This window comes from Rhipicephalus sanguineus, chromosome 1 (genome assembly GCF_013339695.2).
Source record: "Rhipicephalus sanguineus isolate Rsan-2018 chromosome 1, BIME_Rsan_1.4, whole genome shotgun sequence".
Taxonomy (NCBI): Eukaryota; Metazoa; Arthropoda; class Arachnida; order Ixodida; family Ixodidae; genus Rhipicephalus; species Rhipicephalus sanguineus.
In genome coordinates this window covers 187,182,058-187,197,380 of record NC_051176.1, presented here as the reverse complement: position 1 = coordinate 187,197,380, position 15,323 = coordinate 187,182,058, and the positions used below count along the sequence as shown (strand labels likewise).

Sequence of the window (15,323 nt, the reverse complement as noted above, 5' to 3'; positions counted from 1 at the left end):
ACACAAAACGAAATAAACTGAAAATTACACTGACGCGCATCCTAACACGTACTGCAAGATACGTAAGAAGGCATGTTAAACAGAGGCTTTTCACATTCAGCCTTCATCTCTGTAAACACAACGAACAGCACTTCTCACACGTCCTAACGGTCGCGCTTCTAAATACCAAAACAAAGGTATCTTAATCGGAGGCTTTTAACTTAGCCTACATCTCCTTTAAAACAATTCACAGCCCTTTACACTAGCGCTGACGGTTATGTTTCTAGCTAAAAAAAAAGACAAACAAAGTATCTAAAACGGAGGCTTTTAACTCAGCCTACATCTCCTTTAAAACCATTCACAGCTTTTTACACTAGCGCTGACGGTCATGGCTCTAAATATTAAAAAAAGAAACAAATAACCAAACAAACATCTCAATATCTGCTTCTACGATGAGGAGGAAATTAAAATTTACAAAAACATTGACGCATTCCTTACTCATCAGCAGACGACCACATGTAAGCACATAAATTAATTACCAAAATTGGATACAAGAGAAAGCCTTGGTATCCGTCATTGTACTGTGCTTATCTCCCTACGGCACCCCTTCAGACGAGCTCTGGGGAGACGCGCATTCCACCCTTTTCGAGGGGTCCGATCTACACAAAGGGACAGGGAACAAACCTTTTGGACACACTTAGTCGCGGCTACCTTTGTACCGTGGTCGCCGAACTCAGACAAACCGGCATACCAGCGGTTTTGTCTGTCCATTGTACCCCTCCGGTCTAAGCCGTTACCCTTTCGCCACCGTGGGGGACTTCCATTGTCGCTGTTCAGGTGCACGCGACACCTTACTGCGCTCCTGCCCCGACTAGGCCGTAAAAACGTTGAGACCAGGTGAAGACTTCGACGTCTGAATTTCCCTGAAATTCTTTTCTTCGCGACGCGCTTCACGCCTAATCTCAGTTTCCGCAGGAGTCTCCACTTGAGACTTTTTCCAGCAGGCATTCTTGGAATCTCCTGCCTGACCTTTCTCTTGCTGGGCCTCTTCGTGACCTGAGGCCTTGCCTTTAGCTTGGCGTCTCGAGAGATGACGTCATCGCGCTTGGCCACTTTAGTGTGCCTGACGCCAACTCTAGATCTCCGCAGCTGTCTCAACTTGCATCTTTTCTTAGCGGGCCTTTTCGATTTCTTAGGCCCAACCTGGAGCTTGGCGTCCCGAGAGATGACGTCATCGCGCCTAGCCACTTTAGTGCGCTTAACGCCACTCGTCGCTCTCGCGTTCTCCTTCACGCGTTTTCGCCGACGCCTTTTCCTGTCCGAACGGCTCGCAACGCTCGCAGCATCGGCACTCGTACTCGCAAGTACGCTGCATTCCACTTGCTTTGCCGAGGCTTGAGACGGCTCACCTGATTCTCGGGCTTGCTGCTAGGTGTCTGTGTCTCTGAAAGAACGGTAGTCCCGATGCCTTTAATGCTAATACACTCACCTAGAGAAGCCTCCTCAGTTTTAGGTGATCTATCCCTGTAGTGGGTAGCCCCTTTTCTCTGGCCTTCGAAGTCGGCCTTCGGATCATTATGACGCACATCGGCGTCCTGTGCCTCGCGAGGAGCTTCAGCCTCTAGCACGTCGCGATGTTTCTCGACCTCGTGGTCTTCGCGGCGCGCCTCGGCCTGTAGCGCCGCGCGATGGGCCTCAATCTCTAGTGCCTTGTGGCTCGCGTCATCCTCAAACGCTTTAAGAACCGCCTCTTTCTCCTTGGCCTTGCGAGTCGCCTTGTCCTCTAGCGCCTTGCGACACGCCTCGGCGTCCTCAAGCGCCTTACGACGGGCTTCGGCCTCTAGCGCCTCGCGACGGGCTTCGGCCTCTAGCGCCTCGCGATGGGTCTCGGCGTTCTCAAGCGCCTTACGACGGGCCTCGGCCTCTAGCGCTTCGCAGCGGGTCTCGGCCTCTAGCGCCTCGCGGCTGGTCTCAGCTTCTAGTGCCCCGCGACGCGCGTCATCCTCGAGCGCATCACGAGGTGCTTTCTCTTCTATCGCCCTGCGGCGCGCCTCAGCCTCTAGCGCCCTACGACGCGCTTCAGCGCTGTCTTTACTGTCTCGACTTTCGCAGTTAGCAGGACCTGGAGCTGGGAAGTGGCGCAACAAGGCTTCCTTGGCCTTATCAAAGTCGTGCGCTTCCTCAGCGGATAAGCGCTCCAAAACACATGCAATTTGGCGCGGCAGCAACGTGACAAGCCTCTCCAACCAAAAGTCTCGGCTTCGCGTTCCTCGGCCTCCCACTTTTCACGCCTTTCGCGCTCTTCAAACTTCCGCCTTTTCTCGCAAATATCCTCCCAGGTCTCGTCAGCTTCCTCGATCGTCACGTTCTCTGCCCGCATCACCGCGAGAATCGCTTGCTTTGTTTTTGCGGACCCGGCGGAAATGCCCAAGTCGTCACAAATTTCAAGGAGGTCCTGTACTAGGTATTTCTCCATCGCGATCTCGTCCCTCGTGATGCCTTTCTACAACATTTACTCTTACTTTAAAACTAATATCGTGGTTTAAAGTGAGTAAATGAATCAAACAAAAAACACAATACTCTCTCCTAACATCTGCCTGTGCTAGAGAGGTCTGGCGAAATGACCAGTAAACGTTGGGCACTCACCCAACCAAAGTAGCTGACTCCGGTCGAACTCGTGGCTGCCGTCGAGCGGTGTCGTGAGCGTCCTCGCTCCTCGGGCCTGCAGAGATCCGATCCGGCTCTCCAAACGTAGGGATCAGGGTAACCCGTGCAGCCAAACGTTGAGGTAGCGTATTTCACCTGGTCCAACGATGAAATGAGGTAGCGTATCCCAGCGTGTCGAACGATGAGATGAAGGTAGCGTATCCCACCTGGTCCAACGATGAGATGAAGGTAGCGTATCCCAGCGCTGCCAACCACTGTTACGAAGAGGGGCTGCGTGACGACGAAAAGCCAGGAGGCTGGCGAGCCGATGATGCCGAAGATCGGACTTATCGTTGAGGAGCAAAGCAGGGAGGCAAAACGTTTACAAAACTGTAACAACGTTTATAGCAGGTATAGCAGGTAATAGCAGGTAATAGCAGGTCATAGCAGGTTATAGCAGGACAGAGCCTGCCAGCACGACCAAGTCGGCTGGGGCGTCTCTCTAACAACGGACCAGGCCGGTCTTAAATAGGGGACCAGTCCATTGTTGACAGGGTGGCTCTTTGGTCCCAGGTGTTGACGTTCTTCTAGTCCCCTGACATGCATCCGCCGGCCGCAGGTGTTGACGTTCTTCTAGTCTCCTGACCATCCGCCGGCCGCAGGTGTGGAGCAGCCTTTCCATCGTCCTCAGGAATGCTGCTTTCCGTAGCAGGGTAGCTTCGAAGAACGACTGGCGTCAATCGACGTGGCTGGCTGAAACGACTGGATTTCAGACAATGCATGCAGGGCTAAGTCCCTGCTTCCAGGTGGCAGGTGCTGGCCCTTTTCTTGGACGCAGGGCAGACGCTGACCACGATGCCGTGAACTTCCAACGAAGTGCACGTGTTTATTCGTTTCCCCGTTCGGTCAGGTGCTCTGGCACAACATAGTACAGCGTAGCAGCGCGTCCATCACGGCCCGCTTTTCTTGCTATCGCATTCATTGCTTCGCCCATTCGCCAAAACTGTGACTTTTTTTTCGGAATTTTGGATTATTTTATTTTACTGAGTTGTGCCTTGTTCAATAATTTTCTTTTGCCGATCAGCCTGTGGTCTTGACCAGCCAATGAGCGCATTAATTTTCAAAGACACCGTTGTATTCATTTTGGTGGCAATGTGTGCTGCAAATCACTTCGATATCGAATGGCACAAGAAATGGCACGCTGGCGATCTCGTATTCTGCATTAGGCTTATATTAAAGGGTCTGGAAGATTTTGGATGACCCTTGAACGACTAACACTCCTAGGTTTAAATGCACATAATATAACTCATAAAGTTGACGGGAGGATTACCGCCGCCATAGCTCAGTGGTAGAGCATCGGACGCGTTATTCGAAGGTCGCAGGTTCGGTCCCTGTCGGCGGGCAAGTTATCTTTTCGACCTCTTTACTTTCTCCACGTTTATATTCTAAATACTACAGATAACATCCCCTATACTTTCCTTGGTATTATGGTATGTTAGTTCTCATTAATATTGTCTAACAAAGAAAAACGAGCCCTTAAGAGTCCCCTCCTTTCCTTCATATAAGCGTGAAGCGCTCCAAAACACGTTCTGAAATTCTCCTCCTCCTCTTGTTTTTGTTGTTTCGTCTCAATCCAAATACGGACGCTGGCACAGATGGCGATCGCTGACACCAGTGTTTCTCTGACATACCATGAGTTCAGAGCTCCACTGGGAAATCGTGACCACTATAACTTCACTGGGAAGATGGGGCGAGCAATAGTGATCAGAGAAAAACTTCTGCATTGAGAGTATCCAGCACTCGCTATCGAAGTCTGCAGCTTACTCAAAAGCATGAGTAAAGTCCACATAAGGAACCGAAGCATCGTAACAACTTGCTGGCAACTCGTAACTCGGGCAACTTGCCGCAAACCAGAGCTGTGCTCGACTCTGCCAAAGTCTGCTGAGTCCCTCGGAGCCGCCATAGTATTCACTCCGGTTCTGTCTCTGGCTGCAGCTTTTTCAGTACGGGCCATTCTTCACTATTCATGTTCTCCGGTGCGTTCTTGTCCTCACAGGTCTAGTCGGACGCCCCTGGCCTAGGGGGAAGAGGAGGAGCTGTCATCGGATCTGAAGTGCGCTTAACAGAGGCACCAGCGTTTCTTTTTTTTTTCTTCTTTTTTTTTTTTTTTTGAAGTGCGACGGCGTCGGCAGCGCCGATTTCTAGCGGCAGCAACGGCTTCCCGACGAGAGAAACGGTCTCACACCATCAACTTTAATATCACCTTTTCACCCGCCGTGGTGGCCTAGTGGCTATGGTGATCGACTGCTGACCTGAAGGTCGCGGGAGCGAATCACGGCCGGGGCGGCCGCATTTTTGATGGAGGCGAAAATGCTAGAGGACTGTGTACTTAGATTTAGTTGCACGTTAAATAACGCCAGATGGTCAAAATTTAAGAAGCCCTCCACTACGGCGTCCCTCATGGTGGTTTTGGGGCGTAAACCTCAACATAATACCGACGCCGGACATGAATCTCGAAGTCACGAACCCGAGCATTTTACGAAGAGGTGAGCACGCTTTGCTCCTGTTTCAAGATTTCGCTGAAAGACAGCTGCTAAAATAATGTAGAGCATACAACCTCTGGAGCACGTGATGAGGTACTTACAAGACGGTCCATAAATTCTATTCCTCGTTTAGTTATCACAATGTCAGCCATGGTGGCATTATTAAGTTCGCATTTTAGGATAGTTGTCATGGGCTTTAGTAAAAAGGCAACAAGTTTTTATTCAGAGGATTATGGCGGCAAAAGCTTACAATTCTGTGTGATTTCCTGAGCACCGCATTGCGCTGTCTACCCAGTTTGTTTCGTCATACAAGATATTCGCGAAAAGAGCTCTTTAAACAGGCAGTGTCGGCATTAGAGACTTTACTCGGATTATCTTGGTTAAGATATCCTGAATCGTTGGTGCCTATTGACAGGAAAGCCATGATGCAAGATCTTTGTTCAGGTTGTCCTCGTCTTTAGGGAGATGCAACCTCTTAAGTGTCTGTGTCTGCGCTCAGGAGAGTTCTTGGAAGATACCTACGAATTGATGAACGTGCGACAATGAATACGCTGTGAACTTCAGTGCCTAACGCATGGTTGCCGGTCGCCTATGGGTCATTCCACGTCAACTGTCCCAGCCTTGGCGCTCGACCATCTGCGATTTCAATGAAAAAAATCGAGGGCTATCTATCCAAAGCCAGAAGCCTACCGTCAAAATATTTTTGGCGAAAAAAATTTTTCAGTGCGCCAAACCGTATGTGAAATTTTTCGGAAAGCTCAAAACTATGGCTCGGAAAATGCGTTTTCAAAAAATCTCTTCTTCATAAATTAGGCTAGGACAAATTTTTACGTACATAACAATCGTAGGCTTCTCACTTAAAATAAGTTTCACGAACGTTTACGCTTTCGTGGGTTTTTTATGCGGCCTTAAATATAGACAATATGACCCATATTGGGGATTTTTTCATAGAAAGGCGACATTCAGTGAAATGTAATATTTCGTTTTAACTGATTGCCAGGAAGTTGTACTGTAGCCAAAAAATAGTTTGATACGTATATGGCGTGAAATAGTGTGTACAGCTGGCGACAAATTTGCAAAAAAGTTCATCTTCGCACATGTTTAGTCGTAAATTTAACATTGAGGTGGTCCTAGTAAAATTATGCTAAATAGTGCATTTACTAGCAACACTACTTGTCTACTGACTGAGAAAGTTTTATAGAATTACTTTTTGTTTTAAGGAAGAAAAAAATTTTTGAATTTGTGTTCTGCCGGTGTCTCTTCTTGCTCGTGTTTTGTGTTCGCAAGAACGCGTCTTGGCGGTAAGTACAACCTATGGGGGCGCGAGATTCGCCACGGAACAGCTGGACAACCTAATCATCTTTGCCCGTGCTTATTTGAATACTTTAACAGCGAGTATTGGCCTGAGTCAACGAAAAATGCGAACCCCGCTATAGGGAATTTAACCAATTGCATGCTGTCCATTGACGGTCGGCATAGTGTGCTTATGCAACAGCGGGAAGCGACACCGATGCGTGCAACATCCCGTTGCCTGCGCACAGATATAAAAATGGGAAGAACACTACAATTAAGGAAGAATTCCGCTGCTGTAATATGAAATGCATGTTGTACTTTTGCACCAATTCACGGTCACTGGTCAAACATCATCACTTACATACGATTCACTTATAAATATACTCATCACTCAGGCACGTAGGCAAGCGCCCCCCCCCCCCATCCCGAAATTCGTCCAGCCTATATTTCCAGGCAAATTGTTTTTCTTTTTGCCACGGAAAGACTTTGTTTCGAACAATTAGGCCTTGCCCCCCCCCCCCCCCCCGAAAAAAAATCCTGGCTACGTGCCTGTCATCACTTATATACGATTGTGTTGGTTCACGAGTGCAACTTATCTGCTTTGTTAAAGCAACTAATCTGTTCCTTTTGCCACTTTTATATCTGTGCGCAGGCAACGGGGTGTTGCACGCATCGGTGTCGCTTCCCGCTGTTGCATACGCACACCTATGCCGGCCTTCAATGGACAGCATGCAAGTGGTTAAATTCACTATAGCGGGGTTCGCATTTCTTGTTGGCTCAGGCCAATACTCGCTGTTAAAGTATTCAAATAAGCACGGGCAAAGATGATTAGGTTGTCCAGCTGTTCCGTGGCGAATCTCGCGCCCCCATAGGTGGTACTTACCGCCAAGACGCGTTCTTGCGAACACAAAACACGAGCAAGAAGAGACACCGGCAGAACACAAATTCAAAAATTTTTTTCTTCCTTAAAACAAAAAGTAATTCTATAAAACTTTCTCAGTCAGTAGACAAGTAATGTTGCTAGTAAATGCACTATTTAGCATAATTTTTACTAGGACCACCTCAATGGTAAATTTACGACTAAACATGCGCAAAGATGAACTTTTTTGCAACTTTGTCGCCAGCTGCACACACTATTTCATGCCATATACGTCTCAAGCTATTTTTTGGCTACAGGACAACTTCCTGGCAATCAGTTAAAACAAAATATTACATTTCACTAAATGTCGCCTTTCTATGAAAAAATCCCCAATATGGGTCATATTGTCTATATTTAAGGCCGCATAAAAAACCCACGAAAGCGTAAACGTTCGTGAAACTTATTTTAAGTGAGAAGCCTACGATCGTTATGTAGGGAAAAATTTGTCCTAGCCTAATTTATGAAGAAGAGATTTTTTGAAAACGCATTTTTCGAGCTATAGTTTCGAGCTTTCCGAAAAATTTTGCATACAGTTTGGCGCACTGAAAAATTTTTTTCTCCAAAAATATTTTGGCGGAAGGCTTCTGGCTTTGGATAGATAGTCCTCGACTTTTTTCATTGAAATCGCAGATGGTCGAGCGCCAAGGCTGGGACAGTTGGCGTGGAATGACCCCTATAAAACCGTGGGCAGAATACAGATTACACGCACACCTAAGCTCATCACAATGTAGAAATGGGACAAGCAGCTACTCAATAGCGAATACTGAATATTACATTTAGTGATGGCTTTTCATGTATACTTGAATGTCAGCTAGATGTCTCGGGGTTTATAGCACGCGAAAATGAAATTGAATGGATGTAGGGATGGGGAAGGAGCTGAAAAATAGTGTGGTCCTCCTAATGAGAAGCTCCGCGCGCGCCTATGTCAGATTTTACGTGCTACTCTCCACTAAATGAATGTTTGCTTTGTTTTTCTTTGTCCCTAAGCGACTCTTAATGCCGGTCCAGTGCTTGTTTGCCTGAGTGCGGTTGAAGCATTAGCCGTAAAAGGCAGCTTCCGGTCATCAAAAGTCAGGCCCTGCAGGTCCCTGCGCAGCGCGCCTATTCACTTCACGTACATTTTTATTGGAGTTCAAACTGCGGAATAGCAGCCATTATGCTAGTAAAAAATCCAGAAGGTGGAATTTTTATGGGTCCTTTGCTTCCGATCTTAATTATTTTCCAGCGAAACTGCATTTTTACTGCGACTGCATAAGCGCCGAAAAACGCTACATGCGTGCTTTCGCGTTGTACCGGGAGAGCTATATTACTCATTCCATTTATATTTAAGAGAAATTTGAGGCATGTTAGTGAAGATGTGCGGGAAGATTCGAAGCGCGCGGCTAACTAGGGGCTAAATTGAAGTTGATAAACACTTGCCTTCTGCCTGAAGGTCATAAGTCTGTCCCATAGATTGAGTCAATATGGAGGGGGGGCGCCGCGATGAACCCCCCCCCCCTAAAGGGGAACCCTGCGCACACCTATGGTCCTGCGGATGTCGTTCGGTTTGCTAATGAGTGCAAGCGGAAACGTCAGTACCAGCGCGCAAAGTGGCAGGCTGAAACGAGTGTAGAACGAGAACTTTGGCGAGCTAGATGTCGGGTGAAGGATGCAGAATGACGAGAGCGACGAGCTTTAGGGGCGGCAGTAGACGCTTCGCGTTCGACTGCGGCGACCGCTTCAGAAACTGACGAAACAAAGGTGGTGAGTGCAAGCAGTACGGAACGTTCGACTAGCCATAGCGTTTCTGTTCGGTGGATATAGAGGGAATCCTCTGGATAGATGCGCGGTGAAGTCTGTTTTATTGCGATAGTCCTTACAGGGACACTCCGAGCGAAGAAGTAGTGCCGCCGTGACGTTCCGCGTAAATTCCGTAAAGTCCGGATAAAGTCCGCGTGAAGTCCGGATAAGATCCTATTACGCCCGGCAAAAGGCAGAAGGTCAGGGGAAACTGGAAGCTTGAAGAGACGAAAATTCGTGAACACGGGGCGTCGCTGACTCCAGCTACACCTCGTGTTCGAGAATTTTCGTCCCATTACGCTCCGCGCATTTACGCTGCAGCATCAAGGGAGCGCGCCGTCCTCGCGCATCGGACAGCATAGGGAAGGTGAGATTGTATCTTGGGGGTGGAGGGAGAAGATGAGCGCGTGCTGTGACGAGGGTGCGGGTGTATCAGAAGTGTGAGCACCACAGCTGAGGGGAGCGACAAAGGGTGAAACGTACGTCTCCTAATCAACATTTCTCCAGGGTCGTTGCCCCACGCAGTACGTGGCAGTCCCAAAAGCAGTCACAAAATGTTCATAAAGGGTGGCAATGAAGGCAAAGGCTGAATAAGCCGAGCCTGGCTGGTCGCTCCGTATGCGCTGCCAAAAGTCGCGTTATCTCGGAAAGGCAACGCGGCACACTTGCTCATTTCTGTTTGCCCTGTTCACAACGTCAGCGTTGTGAAAGCGAGTGTTCGAAGTCATCGAAGGCGATGTGCTCATGTTTGCGTGTGCACGTGTGACACCATACTCGTTAATTTAATTAGTTACTGAATGTCTACTACAATATGCAGGGCCCATAAAAATATGAGTCTTACTTGGTGCTGGCTCATGATGTGCAATCGCTGTTCCTTTCGGACGAAGCTATGACTATTCAATTACGAATTTTCCAATATACTACTAGACATACTTTTTTTCTCGCGAGTCCTAACTGACAAAACGTTTTGTTCGTGTAAATGCTGTTTACCATTCTCTTGGGCCCCTTCGATAATATGTCCAGCACCAAAACTGCCTGGGAGTCTGTCTTAAAAATAATTCTTGCGTATTGCTTTTGGCAGTTTCCTTAACTTGGTAAAAACCGAAATTTGCATAGGATGGCAGGAGTGTATCAAGAACATGAATGACGGGTCTAAACATGCATAATATGACACGCCTGTAGCGTACGTCATGAGACCATCTCCCCACCCCATCACGTGTGGCGCATACACGCATACCACGGCTTGGGTGTGCTAGTATGTGCCGCATATTATGCAATGTTAATCTTTAGTCTATCTCAACCCAGGAAGAGCCAAAATATACATTGAAAATCTTTTACGAACACACTCTGGGTGTGCTAGGCAAGAGAAAAACATACAGTTTGTTATTGTCGGCAATCTTAACCTAAACATCACACAAGCAGACAAACGCGCTGCGACGATCCTGAACAACTAACCACGCGGTACAGCTCGTAAATAATGTATTACAATTGCAGTTGTGGTGATGGTTGTCTCACGTCGGTTGTGATGGTGCTTGTCTAACGCCAATTGTCGTTGCGGTGTTGGTTATCCGCTCAATGTAATAAACATTGCACATGTACTACTATGACTCGGCAAGCTATATATAGTGTAGCGTTGCTCGAGCGTGCAGGAATTAGTCAGCGAACGCTGCTTATAGTATGTAGGCACATCAGCGCACCATAGAGTGCACTTCTCTTTCATAAAACTGTCGTCTGTGCTCTATTGTGTGTGCCGACGTTATGTTGGACCAGAAGCCAACCTTCAGACGCCACAATCTAGTCGACGTGTAGCCCCGATTATGCACACAACTGCCCCCCCCCCCCCCCTTACAAAAATGGCTAGTAATATTGAGTAGACCACCTAGTAACCATCTATTCACATTGGTGACCGTCTAGTAACATTTGCGATCTAGTAACATTTGTCATTAGAGCGTCTAAAGACCTCCTTCTTACTTTTGCATAGAGACTATTTCATGTAGACCATCTGAAGGCCTCCTTCTTACTGACCTATAAAGACAATTCTAAATACCCCTTACAAAAATGGCTAGTAACATTGAGTAGACCACCTAGTAACCATCTATTGACATTGGTGACTGTCTATTAACATTTGCGATCTAGTAACATTTGTCAATAGACCATCTAAAGACCTCCTTCTTACTTTTGTATAAAGACTATTTTATGTAGACCGTCTAAAGACCTGCTTCTTACTTTTGTGTAACAAATTATTTTATGTAGACCGTCTAAGACCTCCTTCTTACTTTTGCATAAAGACTATCTGATGTAGACCATCTAAAGACCTCCTTATTACTTTTGTATAAAGACTATTTTATGTAGACCGTCTGAAGGCTTCCTCCTTAATGACGTATAAAGACTATTCTAAATACACCCCCTGAAGGCCTCATTTATAAGTACTATTTTAAATGTACCTTCAAAAGATGATTTAGCTTTAGCTAGGGATACGAAGTCATCGAACATTAAACCTCTCCGCACTTTCCCATCCCCAAAACGCGTATGTCTTCACATATAATTGTGCACGTGCCGACGAGGACATACACAGATGCAATAAAATGGTATCCATGCAGGTCCTCGTTGCATGTACGCATGCATCGGCTTTATATGAGAAAGGCTCCCGCACCGAAGCCCTTTCATGAATTGATGTGCTAATACATATAAGTGGGCACGCACTGTATAGTGCTAGTGACATACGACTCAAGGAGGGGAAGGCGTATCCTTCCTTCCTTCTTCAGTTTTCCCTTATCCCCATGATCAACAGTGCTCACTAGCACAATCACTTTTCTGCTTCAAGCTGCTAGCCATGACGGCGAGTGTTCCACACAATAGAGCACAGACGACAGTTTTATGAAAGAGAAGTGCACTCTATGGTGCGCTGATGTGCCTACATACTATAAGCAGCGTTCGCTGACTAATTCCTGCACGCTCGAGCAACGCTACACTATATATAGCTTGCCGAGTCATAGTAGTACATATGCAATGTTTATTACATTGTTTTAAGAGCGGATAACCAACACCGCAACGACAATTGGCGTTAGACAAGCACCATCACAACCGACGAGAGACAACCATCACCACAACTACAATGTCATGGCTACTGGCGGCGCTGACTGGCACTCCCACGTTTAAATGTACATATATACCCCATCAAGTGGACGCGGGGATAGCCGCCGCGGTAGCTCAGTTGGTAGAGCATCGGACGCGTTATTCGAAGGTCGCAAGTTCGATCCCTGCCCGCGGCAAGTTATCTTTTCGTCCACTTTTCTTTCTTCGCATTTACCTTACATTTACTATTAATAACATCCCCTATACTTGCCTTGGCATTATTGTCTGTTAGTGCTCATTAATATTGCCTTCTACAAGCAACACGTTCACACATGCGATGACATACCGCACACGCATGTTGCCGAAAGGTATGGTTTGCAGGCAGTGTTCGTAACCGCCGCGGTGACTTAGTCAAGGGGCTGGACTGCTGATCCGAAAGACGGGTGTTCGATGTTGGCTGTGGCGGTCGCATTTTGGCGGAGAAGAAATGCTGGAGGCGCGTGTACTGCGCGCAGTCAATGGACGCTAATGAATCCGAAGTGATCGAAGATATCCAGAGCCCTCCACACGGCGTCGTCGCTGTGGGACGTTAAACCCCGTAGATTAGAAAACAAATCGTTAACAGAGCGTGTATGAGCATGCTTCAATAAAATTATTGTAACCAACTGCTAGCAGAGTGCATTAAGACACAGGTTACTAGATGGTTACCAGACTGTTCATGAACAGTCTTTCTATTGAGAGAATGTTACTAGGGTGTCTGTTGAACATTGTTGATAGGGCGTTACTACGAGGTCACCAGATAGCCTATGAACATGAGTCTGTTCAAAGTTGGTGGCCAATTGCAGCCACAGCGTTGATTGATTATTGGTACAGACGTCTAAAGACAGTTGGTAGACACTCTTTTGATTGTTGGTAGGTTATAGTAACAATTGTCTTTAGACCATCAACTTAATCTTACCAAATATTTTTGTAAGCCATCCCCCCCCCCCCTGCGTACGCCTAAGCTCGTAACGCTTGGTCCTAAAGCAAACAATGCGGCATGGGCAGCTTCCTCGCTTACTGCTTCACATGACGTCGATTCCCACAATGCGTAGCATCTGCCAGCATCTTTTTAGAGTACCGGAACTCATTACAGCACATTGCAAGAAGCATGTAGAGCTTTGCCCGCTGTCCTGAGAGAACTGACACCTGAACAGACGCCGCATTTCCTGGCAAGAATGAGAATGAAGCATGTTATTTCTCGTGTGAGGTGAAAAGCTATTGCCCAGACTCGTAATATAGGTGCGACTTCATACAAGCGTTATACGTACGTTTTTCAGACATACTGAGGAAACGAAATGGGCAACCTAGTTTTGAATCCGTGCTTCATTTCTAGTCCGTCGAATATCTTCATGCAGATCCTAGATAGAATGGTGCTTTCCTCGGCTTCATTATTTGTTGGCTTCGTACGGTGGTGTCTAACAAAAAATCGGCATTTTGATCCATTCCTTTTCTCTCGTTCACTGCGGAATTTCTGTCGCTCCTTTCCTCTTGTAAAAAAAAAAATTTTGCCAAAATGTTTCTTTTTTTTCTATCAAGCCTTTTTATTATGGCCGTCATGAACAAAGCACGTTCGCACACCATTTTCAATAAGCAATTCAAGGACTTATCGGTGCGTTAACGGAAAGGTAAAAACAAAAATATTCATTCAAATAAACAAGCGAAAATTGTCAAAATGCTCAAAAGTAAACATTCACTGAGGAGACCAACTTGAGGAATTGTGCTCACTTCAAAGATTGTTCATTCTAATACTGCATACCTGCTTCCGTTTGTTATCGCTCGGAGCTAAAGACCGCCTGCTTTCTCGAAAAAGTCTGCTCCTTTGTCACTTCGGTATCTTCAGAAATGATGTCCGTGGAATCAAAAAGGCAGGCACGTCGAGGTTTTCAAGACTCCACGGGTGCGCTTGTTCTCTTTTTTTTTTCTTTGTTTCACCATACTGCTCACAGACAGCGCATTTCCTAACCTTGTATTGAAACTTTTCTTATAGACCGAAGAGGTTTACTGTTCCTCGTTTGTTTAACACTGGAACATCATGACATCCGCATTGGCCTTAATGGACTCATAAATGATCCCCTAAGAAACATGAAAAACATTTCTCATGTCTTCAGCAGCACTTCCCTGGTTGAAGTGCAAGCCTTTTTTCTTCGTACGTTCGCCGTGGCTAACGAGAAGCAATAGCTTTAACGTCCATTCACAACGGAGACAGCACTGTCACGTTCTATCAAACGTGCCATGAAGCATACAGATGCTACCGGGCTCTTTGGTAAACTAGTCGCGACTTTTGAGAAAACTCGATTTGTTTCGTACAAATCGAGCGTTTCTCGGTATTAGAAGCAAGTTTCGCGTAAGTTAATTTTGTGAAAGGGAGATCTGGCTTTCCCAAAAGAGTTGTCCGTTTAGAAAATTTAAGTCAGACTGCGACAGCCACAGGGCATTTCGGCATTTAAAATCAAATTTTGTTCCCCATTTTCTTGGGAGGGTTGCTGTTCCATTCGCAGTCGGTGCACTCAGTTTGATGTCTGGTGGTTAAGAATGGCTGCCGGCCCCGTTACACACCCGTGCAAAGTACGTCCGCAGATGCCCTCAGATTCAGAATTGATGCAATTAAATAGGTCTCCTCGATTTGCGAGCACCTTCTGAACCAGCCGAGGAGGGTGCCGTGCATGGCAGCCGAGTGCAGTGCCAGTTCACAAAGCTGAAGTGTTGCTACTGCACTAACACTGCACTTTTTTTTTTCGACCAGTGCAAGCCTTGTTGGATAGGTGCGTTTCGTGCGCATCGAGTCGTAGTGTCTCCTTTCCTGACGGACCAAAGCAACCTGCAAGGCCTGTCGTGGCGGGTGTTCTCGCTGTCGCTGTGACATCGCTCTCCGGGCAATTTATTTATTTATTTATTTATTTATTTATTTATTTATTTATTGTGAATGGGGCTGATTTTTCGCAAATGGAGATGCGTAATAAATTTTAACCTTTCGAATGCGGTGATGTGAAATCATGGGAAGCCTACCTTCTCACGTTTTTACATGCAAATAAAGCCACAGACTGATA

General features: G+C 46.6%; 1 protein-coding gene and 1 non-coding gene across 4 annotated transcripts in view; both read left to right on the top strand.

Annotated features, from left to right (window-relative positions):
* The window catches only part of LOC119403918 (uncharacterized), a 177,857-nt gene that overhangs the window by 114,511 nt on the left and 48,023 nt on the right, over positions 1–15,323 (top strand). The window lies entirely within an intron of this gene.
* Trnat-cgu (transfer RNA threonine (anticodon CGU)) lies at positions 12,359–12,431 on the top strand. The gene has a single exon. It is a non-coding gene; the product is annotated as a tRNA-Thr (tRNA).